This window comes from Pteropus alecto, unplaced genomic scaffold (genome assembly GCF_000325575.1).
Source record: "Pteropus alecto unplaced genomic scaffold, ASM32557v1 scaffold403, whole genome shotgun sequence".
NCBI lineage: Eukaryota > Metazoa > Chordata > Mammalia > Chiroptera > Pteropodidae > Pteropus > Pteropus alecto.
The window spans coordinates 139,568-149,903 of NW_006434097.1; positions in this window are offsets into that span (position 1 = coordinate 139,568).

A 10,336-nucleotide genomic window follows, 5' to 3' on the forward strand; every position below is an offset into this window, starting at 1 on the left:
AGGTCCTTAATCCATTTTGAGTTAATTTTGGTATGTGGTGATAGACAACAGTCTAGTTTCATTCTTTTGCAGGTGGCTTTCCAGTTTCTCAGTACCATTTATTGAAGAGACTTTTCTTTCTCCGCTGTATGTTTTTGGCCTTTTTGTCAAAAATTATTTGTCCATATAAACATGGGTTTATTTCTGGACTCTCGATTCTGTTCCACTGCCAATACCATGCTGTTTTGATTACTGTCACTTTGTAGTATAATTTGAAGTCAGGCAGAGTAATGCCTCCAGCCTCGTTCTTTTTTCTCAGAATGGCTTTGGCAATTCAGGGTTTTCTGTGCTTCCAGACAAATCTGATGATTTCTTGTTCCATTTCTTTAAAAAATACTGATGGGATTTTGATGGGGATTGCATTAAATGTGTATAACGCTTTAGGTAATATGGTCATTTTAACTATGTTTATTCTTCCAATCCAAGAACATGGAATATCTTTCCATTTTTTTGTATCTTCTTTGATTTCTTTTAATAGAGTCTTGTAGTTTTTATAATGTAGGCCCTTCACATATTTTGTTAAATTTATTCCTGAGTGTTTTATTTTTTTATTTTTTTGGTGCAATTGCGAAAGGAATTAATTTTTCTACTTCTTTTTCTGACACTTCATTATTATTAAAGAACGCTATGGATTTTTTAACATTGATTTTGTATACTTTAATGTATTTGCTTATTGTTTCTAGTAATGTTCTTGTGTAGACTTTAGGGTTTTCTATGTAGAGAATCATGTCATTTGCAAATTGTGACAGTTTGACTTCTTCGTTTCCTTTTTGGATGCTTTTTATATTTTTCTCTTGTCTCAATGCACTTGCTAGGACCTCCGATGTTATATTGAATAACAGTGGTAATGGTGGACAGCCTTGCCTTGTTCCTGATCTTAGTGGGAAGGTTTTTAGTTTTTCACCATTAAGTATGATGTTGGCTAAGGATATGTCATATATGGCCTTTATCATGTTAAAGTACTTTCCTTCTATACCAATTTTCTTAAGTGTTTTGATCATAAATGGATGCTGTATCTTGTCAAAAGCTTTTTCTGTATCTATTGATATGATCATATGATTCTTATTTTTTAATTTGTTTAGGTGGTGTATAACATTAATCGAATAGCATGTGTTTGAATCATCCCAGTGTCCCTGGGATGAATCCCACTTGATCGTGGTGTATAATTTATCAATATGTTGCTATATACGGTTCGCAAATATCTTATTTAGGATTTTTGCATCTGCAATATCATTTTCCACCCTTTCACTTTGAGTGTATATTTCTCTTTGGAGCTGAGATGTGTCTCCTGGAGGGAACATATTGTTGTGTTTTGTTTTTTGATCCATTCTGCAGCTCTGTGCCTTTTTCTTGGTGAGTTCAGTCCATTTACATTTCGGGTGGTTACTGAAATTTGAGTTCTTCTTATAGCCATTTTATCTTGTGCTTTCTGATAGCTCGGTGTTTCCATTGCTTCTTTGTTCTTATGTTTCTGTTTTCTTTATTTTGGTTTACCTTTGTTGGTTTTTCCTCTGGTTCTTCTCGTTTTATGTTATATACTTCGGTTCTGAATCTTTGGTGTGTGGTTACCCTTACAAATATAAAATAAAAAGGGTTATGTATTCAGTTATCCAGTTTCTTCTGCGTGTACTTTATCTCCATTTCCCTTTGCAAATTTGGATCTTTAAATCCTCCCCTTTTCAGTCATTGCCTTCTGAATTTATCCCCACATATGATGAATGTTCATTACTATCTTGCTTTAGCAACTCTCTTCTCATTGTCTAAACTTATAATGCCCTGTTCTTAGTAACAGTTGCATTCCTCTACTTCTATTTGCCTAGTAGTCATCTTACTCCCAATTATGTGATTTTTTTTTTCATTTTGTTTTCTGTGAACTGACCCCATTCAGTATTTCCTGTAGTGCAGGCCTCAATGTTTTTTTGTTTGTTTGTTTGTTTGTTTGTTTGTTTGTTTGTTTGTTTTATTTCTGGAAAGGTATTAACTTTTCCTTCATATCTAAAGGAGAGTTTAGCTGGATACATTATTCTTGACTGGTAGTTCCTTTCACTTAATAGTTTGAATATTTAATTACACTTCTTTTTGACTTGTAAAGTATGTGATAATAGTATAATGCGTTTTCCTTTATAAGTTACTTTTTTCTTCTCCCTGGTTGCCCTGAAAATTCTGTCTTTGTAGTTAATTTTTGATAATTTTAATACAATGTGTCTTGGTAAAGGCCATTTTGGGTTGAGATAATTGGATGTTCTGTTGACTTCTTGAATTCAAGCTCCAGCTCATTCCTTAGATTTGGGAAATTCTCATCAACTATTTGTCTGAAAATGCTTTTTAATCCCTGCTCTTTTTCCTCCCCTTTGAGAATGCCCATTATTATTATGTTTCCTCTCCTGATGGTATCAGCTAGTTCTTGTATTTCTCTTTAATTATTTTTCATTCTTCTGTTTCTCTCTTCTTCCTTCTGATTTATTTCTAGATTTCTGTCTTCAATATTACTGATCGTTTCCTCCATTTGGTCGACTCTATTTCCCAAGCTTGCTATTTCATTTTCCAACTTTTACAGTTTATTCTTTTTGAGGGTTTCAATCTCCTTGCTAAAGATCTCATTCTGCTCCTCCAGGTGTTTTTTCAGTTCCTGAAATTGTTGATATGGCTCATTTCGGAATTCACTGAGTTTTTTCAGAAGTACCATCCTGAATTCTATGTCATTTAAGTTTCATATTTCTATGTCTGTAAGCTTATTTTCTGGAGAGTTTTCTCTTTCTTTCTGAGTTGCCTTGTCACTTTGGTTGGTCATGGTGTTTAATGGACTATATCTCCACCTGGACATTAATGGAAGTGTATTCTGCTGTTTTTCCAGAAAGATGATTTATTATATAAAGGTCTCTCTTTAGTCTGTTGCAAAAAAGGTGCTTTTCTTTTGGTTTTCAGTAGGTGGCGTCTAAGCCTCTTAGATTCTTGCTTTATATAAATCCTTAATAATGCCTTTTTTTTTTCTTACAGATGTTTAATCGCACTCACAACTCTCAGTCTCAGTCCCTGTCTGTGTTAGTGACATTGGTTGTTCATGGTGTTTAATGGACTATTTCTCCTCCTGGGCATTAATGGAAGTGTATTCTGCTGTTTTTCCAGAAAGAAGATTTATTATGTAAACCTCTCTCTTTAGCCTGCTGCAAAGAAGGTGCTTTTCTTTTGGTTTCCAGTAGGTGGCATCTAAGCCTTTTGAATAACTGCTTTATATAAAGCCTAATAATGCCTTTTTAATTTTCTTATAGATATTTAATCACGCTTGCTACCCTCAGTTTCAGTCCCTGTCAGTGTCGGCGACAATGTCAGCAACGTTTGTTCAGATTCTCCTGGGACTCTGCAGTGATTGGTCTCGGAGGGTAGGTGGGGAGGGGCCCTCTGGGTTGGGAGTTGGGGGCTGTAGCTCAGCCTCGGTTTTGCAACTGGGCTGGTAACGATCAACTGTTGTTTCTCTGCAGTCCCAGCCCACTTCTCTGCTTTCTGCTGTGATGACTGGTCCTTACTGTCAGGTGTGTGGAACTCACAGCACTTCCAGGCAGGGTTGTTCAGGGAAGTTGCCACACCTTCTTCCTTCCCCCTCCTCCTGCAGGGAGCTCCAAAAGCTGTGAGAGGTAGCTTCAGTCTTGGCACCATTTGTTCAAATTCCCCTGGGGCTCCACGGTGTTTGGTCTTGGAGGGTAAGGGGAGAGTGGCTCTCTGGGTTGGGGGTTGAAGGCTGCGGCTTAGCCTCAGTTATGCATCCAGGGCTGATAAAAACCAACTGTTATTTCTCTGCGGTCCCGTCACACTTCTCTGCTTTCTGGCATGATGACTTGGCCCTGCTGATAGTTGCATGGAACTCACAGCACTTCCATGCAGGGCTGTTCAGGGAAGTCACTGCGCCTCCCCCCTCTCCTCCTCCTGCATGGAGCTCCAGAGGCTGCAAGAGGCAGTTTCTTTATTTCTCCCAGTCCACTGCCCGACACCCAGGGTTCTGACCTGTGGTAGCACTTATGCGCAGATCCCACGCTCAGACGTGCTGGTGTGCAGTTTGGGTGTTTTTTGTTCAGTTTTAGATGTTCAGCTTATTGTTGTTTTAAAGGAAATGATCTGAGGACGTCTCTCATTCTGCCATGTTTCCCATTTTTAAAGGAAATGATCTGAGGACGTCTCTCATTCTGCCATGTTTCCCAGATTTCCTGTTTAGACTTTTTTGGAAGTTTTGTTCTGTTTTTTTTTTTTTTCATTTAGAACATATTTCTTTTTCTCTCCATTTTGACTGCCTCTCTGTGTTTATTTCTATGAATTAGGTAGAGCTCTTAAGTCTCCCGGTCTGAGTGGCTTTATGTAGTAGGTGCCCTGTGGGCTCAGTGAAACTTTCTTCTTTGGTCATCTTGTAGATCCCCAAGGTATGTCCCTTGTATGGGTTGTGTGTGCTCTCCTGTGGTATTTGAGCCTTGGTTGCTATTTGCACATAAGTGAGAGGAATTGACCCTGAGGCAGATTGATTGTGAGGACTGGCTAGTAAGGGGTTGACCCTAATGAGCAGAATTACTTTACCAAGATTCTGGTGCCTGCCCAGTCTGCCCTTTGGGTATGTTGCCTTCAGATGCAGCTCTGGATGGTGCTCTGGCTCTAGTCGATGCTGGCCACAGGGCATGCCAGCCCAAGGGCCTCATGGGAGGGGCCCAGTCACAGGCCAAATTAATATGTAGCCAGTGCACTGCCCAGTGTCGCCTGACAATAGTCATTAATCAATCTGCAGATGGTTGCTATTTGTACTGGATTTAGAAGCACCTTGAGTGGCCAAGCTAGAAACCAAGGCTAGCTGCCACTAGTGCAAGGCTTAGGGCTGCTCAGCAAGAATTACAGTGCATGTGGGAGGCCAGATTCTTCTTGTTTGGGTTTTGTGAAACTTTGATAGATTTTAGAGAAGTCTGCAGCATGAGCTAAAACAGCTGTTTGTATGGGGGAAAAAAAAAACGGAAGCAGCTTGTGTAGTTCCACAAGTTGGGAGGGGCAGGGTCTCAGGGAATCACTAGGGTAGGGTGACCAATGTTAGTCAGGTTGATGGAGCTCAGATATGTAGGCTTCCTGCCTCCACATCAGAAGTGGGAGGGCTCAACAAAGAAACAATGGATTCTGCCAGAAAAGCCATCCTTCCAGTTCTCACCTTGAAGCCAGTCGACTGAATTTCTTCCTATACATCCTCAGCACTCCTCAAGCAGCTGCCCCATTGCTGGAGATTAGAGTGAGTGAGTCTGTCAGCGATTAAGTTGCAAACGGATTATTTAAAAAGAATGTTTGTGACTCACTCAGCCTGTGGTCTCATTCATCCACAATCTCTACTAGTTTTCACACAGATTTTGGGGACTTCTCTTTCTGACACTGGAACCCTGGGCTGGGGAGTGAAGTGTGGGGTTGGAACCCCTCACTCATTTGGGAGAACCACTGCAGCCAAAACATCCTTCCTGATGATCAACTATTACTTGGGGTTGTGGGATCAGCTTGCTTCATGTCTTCATCCCGCCTACCAGTCTCAAGGTGGCCTCTTATGTATGTCCCCAGTTCTAGAACATCTGTGCAGCCAGACCTCCGGCAACTCCCAATGATGATTGTTTTGCAGTTGATTTGTATATTTTTTTTTTAGTTTAATGGGTTTTATTTTTTACAGCTTTATTGATATGTAATAGACAGTTTCTCATATTTACATTGTAAAATTCAATGAGTTTTTTTTCAATTGTAGTTGTAATACAATAAAAATTGCTTTCAGTTGTACTGCTTAGTGGTTAGAGATCTATATTAATCACAAAGTGATCACTCCACTACATCTAATACCCCTCTTACCCTCTACATATTACAACATTTTAACTATTTTCCTTATGCTACACTTTATATCTCCATGACCATTTTGTAGCTATCTGTTTGTACTTCTTAATCTATTTGCCCCTTTTCACTGACCCCTCAACTCCCTTTCCATTGAGGAGCCCTCAAAATATTCTCTGTATTTGTGAGTTTGTCTCCATTTTTGTTGTTGTTGTTGTTTATTTTGTTTTTTAGGTTCTACATGTATGAAATCATGTGGTATTTGTCTTTCCTTATCTGACTTACTTAATTCAGCACAATACCATCTAGGTCCATCAAGGCAATAGTTTTTTCCATCTCCTTCCTTTCAGTCTGCATATGTTCTTTTTTTTTTTTTTTAATTTGAAGTGAGTCTCTTGTAGGCAGCTTCTGTAGGGTCTAGTTTTCTTATCCATTCAGCTTCCCTATCTTTTGGTTGGAACATTTAATTTTTTTCCATTTGAGGTACTTGTTGATAGGAATGTAGTTATTACTATTCTTTATTCATATTTTCATACATTTTTCTTCTTCTTAAAGAGATCCTTCCAACATTTTCTGTTATAGTCACTTGGTGTTGATGAATTCCTTTAGCTTTTATTTGTCTGGAAAGCTCTTTATCTGTCCTTTGACTCTAAATGATAGCTTTGCTGGATAAAGTATTCTTGGTTGTAGATCCTGTGTTTTCATCACGTCGAATATTTTGTGCCAAGCCCTTCTGTCCTTCATGGTTTCTTTTGAGAAATCAGCTGCCAGTCTTATGGGTGCTCCCTTGTAGGTAACTAACTGCTCTTTTCTTGCTACTTTTAAGATTCTCTCTTTGTATTTAACCTTTGGCATTTTAATTATGATGTGTCTCGGTGAGGATTTCTTTGGGTTTATCTTTTTTGGGACTCTCTGAGCTTCATGGTCTTGTATGTCTATTTCACTCATGAGGTTAAGAAAGTTTTCTATCATTATGTCTTCAAATAACTTTTCAACTTCTTGTTTTTCATCTTCTCCTTCCAGTAACCATATGCCACGGATGTTGTTACATTTAGTTTTGTTCCATAGGCTCCTTAATTTGCTATTATATTCTTGGCTTCTTTTCTCTTGCCATTCTGATTGGGTTTCCTTGGCTTCTTCATCCCCTATATTGGTGGCTTGATCCTCTTCTTTATCCACTCTGTTGATTCCCTCTAATATACTCTTCACCTCAGATAACCTGTTCTGTATTTCTGACTGGTTCCCTTTTATAATTTCCATTTCCATTTTTATGTTCTTTTATCTATTTGTTAAAGTTCTCACTGAGTTCATCTACACTTCCCCTAATTTCATTGATCATCCTTGTAACCAGTATTTTAAACTCTGCATCTGCTAGATTGCTTGACTCCATTACTCCTGTATCTCTGTTCTGTTCTCTCATATGGTTTCTGCTTCTTTGTCTTCCCATTTGGGCTGCCTTTCTGTGTCTTTTCTATGTACTAATCAAAGCTCCTAAGTCTCCCAGTTTTATTAGCATGGCTTTGTGTAGTAGGTGTCCAGCAGCACAGTCCTGAGAAGGGTTCAGCTGCAGGCCAAATTTAGCCTCAGCCTGTGCCCCTCTGGTTCCACCTGATAAGATTCAACAAACAATCCACAGATTCTGAGCTTATGGCTTCCTCAAGAAGCCCTTCTGGAAACTGAGGCCAGCTGCCACCAGTGTGGGTCTTGGAGCTGTTCAGCAAGGGGCACAAGATTCGCCGAGGACACAACTGGATGTGGCTTCGGTATGAGCGCTAGTCAGAGGAGGCAGAGTTTCAGGGAATCTTCTGGGCTGAATGACCTCTTTTATCCAATTTGTTGACATCTCATGTATGGCGGCACTGTGTTTGTACACTGGGAGGGGGAAGGGCTCAACAGAGGGACAATGAATACTGCCAGCACTTCTCTCAGGGAGAGAGCCTCACCTCTGGCCCTTGGTTTGACAATTCAGCCTCCCCATGTAAGTTCCTGGTGCCAGGTGAGTAGTTGACCCAGCGCTGGTGCTCAGAGCAAGTGAGTCCATCACTGCAAAAGTCTGGTCATGGACACAGCCCCTTTAAGAGGCATCTGCAGCTACTAGCTGTTGCTGTTGCCTCTGTCCCACTCAGCTGCTGAGGACCGCAGCCTTGTGTCATCACCCCCTCCTTCTTACTCCCTTTGCAGGGTGATTTTTTATTTCTCTCCCTAGTTGCAGGGCTTCTATTCATCTACTCACCAGGCAACTCAGCTTTGCTGTTTGCTCCGTGTTTCCATCATAACTTTGATGTGATTGAAGAGGAGATGAACAAAGCCTCTACTATCTACAGCATTTTGCCTCTGTCCCTCAATTTAGTTGTAATTTTGATGTGGTTATGAGTGGAGACGGGCACAGTATCTATCTACTATGTTATCTTGGCCAGAGGTCCCTCACTTATTTATTTTTGCTTTTATTGCTTTTGCTTTTAATTTCAAATCTAAAAACAAATTGTTGCCAACATCAATGTCAAGGAGGTTACCCCCCATATTTTCTTTCAGGGATTTTATGATTTCAGATCTGGTATCCAAGAATTTATTTTAAGTTGATTTTCGTATATGGTGTAAGGTAGCGTTTCGAGATATGTTTTGTACCTAAAATTGTCTTTCAGATTTCTCAGCAGGCAAACTCACTTAGAATCTGGTTTTGTTTGTTTGTTTGTTTGTTTGTTTGTTTGTTTTTAATTCGTTGTAAAGGATATGTACTAGAAATAATTAAGTTTATCCGATATGTTACTATCTAAGAGCTGTATAAGAGTTGTTAAGTCAGAAAACATGATCAACTATCTCTAGAATAAGTTCGTATGGGTAAAGCTATTAATATTAATATTTTGGAAATTATATGCTACATAGGAAGTCCTTGGAGATTTTTTAATGTCTTCACTTTCTATAATACAAAACACTGAAATAGCATTTAAAAGTTCTTTTGAGTTTTCCTATATTATCAAAGTTCTAAAGTCACTTTATATGATTTTAGGAAACAACGCAGTAGTGTATTATTTAAAATGTTTACTTGATCTCAATCTCATTTCTTTAATGCGAATCTAGGATCTTCTAAGACAGTGGTTCTCAATTGAGAATTCACATCATTTACCTATGGACTTTTATTCCAAATAGATATTTGGACCTATCCCATATTACTACATCTGGATGTATTCTTGTTATACTGGTTATGCCTGTTATACTCTTATTATGTCTAGTACATTCTTGATTTATTGTGTACATTATGTTTCAGTATTATATCTCGAAAATTTTTCTTCTGCAAAAAATATATTCATCTCTTTTCATAAATCAGATATAGCATTCCCCGTATTTTTAAAAATCAACTTAATTTCTTTCTAGATATTTTGCCTAAAACATTTTAGATTGACTTTATTACCTTGTTTTGCATGCCATAGAAATAACAAAATTTCCTTATCAGTTTGATTGCTCTTGTTATAAATTTTCATCAGGTCTTTTATTTTTAAAAATTATCAGTAATAAATTAGCCACAGCTATTTTAAGTCTCAGTCATCTACTGTGATGCTTTCCTGAAGGCTCTGCAATCAGCTATAGTCTGGAATTAATGTCTTCAACCAAGCGGGAGTGTCTCGAGCCCTGTGGAAAAGAGGTGTACCAGACATTTTAAAATGTGGCTTTTTATCTTCCAAATATGAAAACACTAATTTGTAAAGATATATGCATCCCTATGTTTGTTGCAGTGTTATTTACAATAGGCGAGGCATGAAAACAACCCAAGGGTCTATCAACAGATGATTAGATAAAGGAGATATAGCAAACACGTGTGTGTGTGTGTGTGTGTGTGTGTGTGTACACCTCAGTCATAAAAAGATTAAATATTGCCATTTGTGCCAACATGGATAGATCTTGAGAGTTATATGCTAAATGAAATAAGTCAGACAGAAAAGGACAAAATTTGTATGATTTCACTCATACGTACAATATAAAATGAAAAGTAACAAACGTACTAACAAACCAAACAAAAACAAACTCTGTTATAGATTACAGAATGGTGGTTTATTAAGAGGGGAAAGGATGGGAGTGACACAGGGGAAAGGAAAATTGAATGAAACAGGTCAAATATATGCTGATAGAAGGAAATTAGGCTTTGGGTAGTGAGCATGCAAGAGCATACAGATATTAAATTATAATGTATGCTTCTGATGTCTACACTTGAAATTTATATATTGTTATTAGCCAGTGTTACCTCAATAAATTTAATTTTTAAAAAGGTGAACTCTTGGATACTTGATTCTCATGGCATATTTTAAACAACTTTAAATTGATACCAATGAGTTTAGTCAAGATTTCCAGAACTCTTTAGTTGAGAAGCAAATGGGTTCATGAGACTGCTAAACCAAGATCCAGAGGATAAGAATTAACTATATAGTACTGAGTGAACTGATAAAAAATGATTGGAGTTATTAGAAAAAGACTGTGG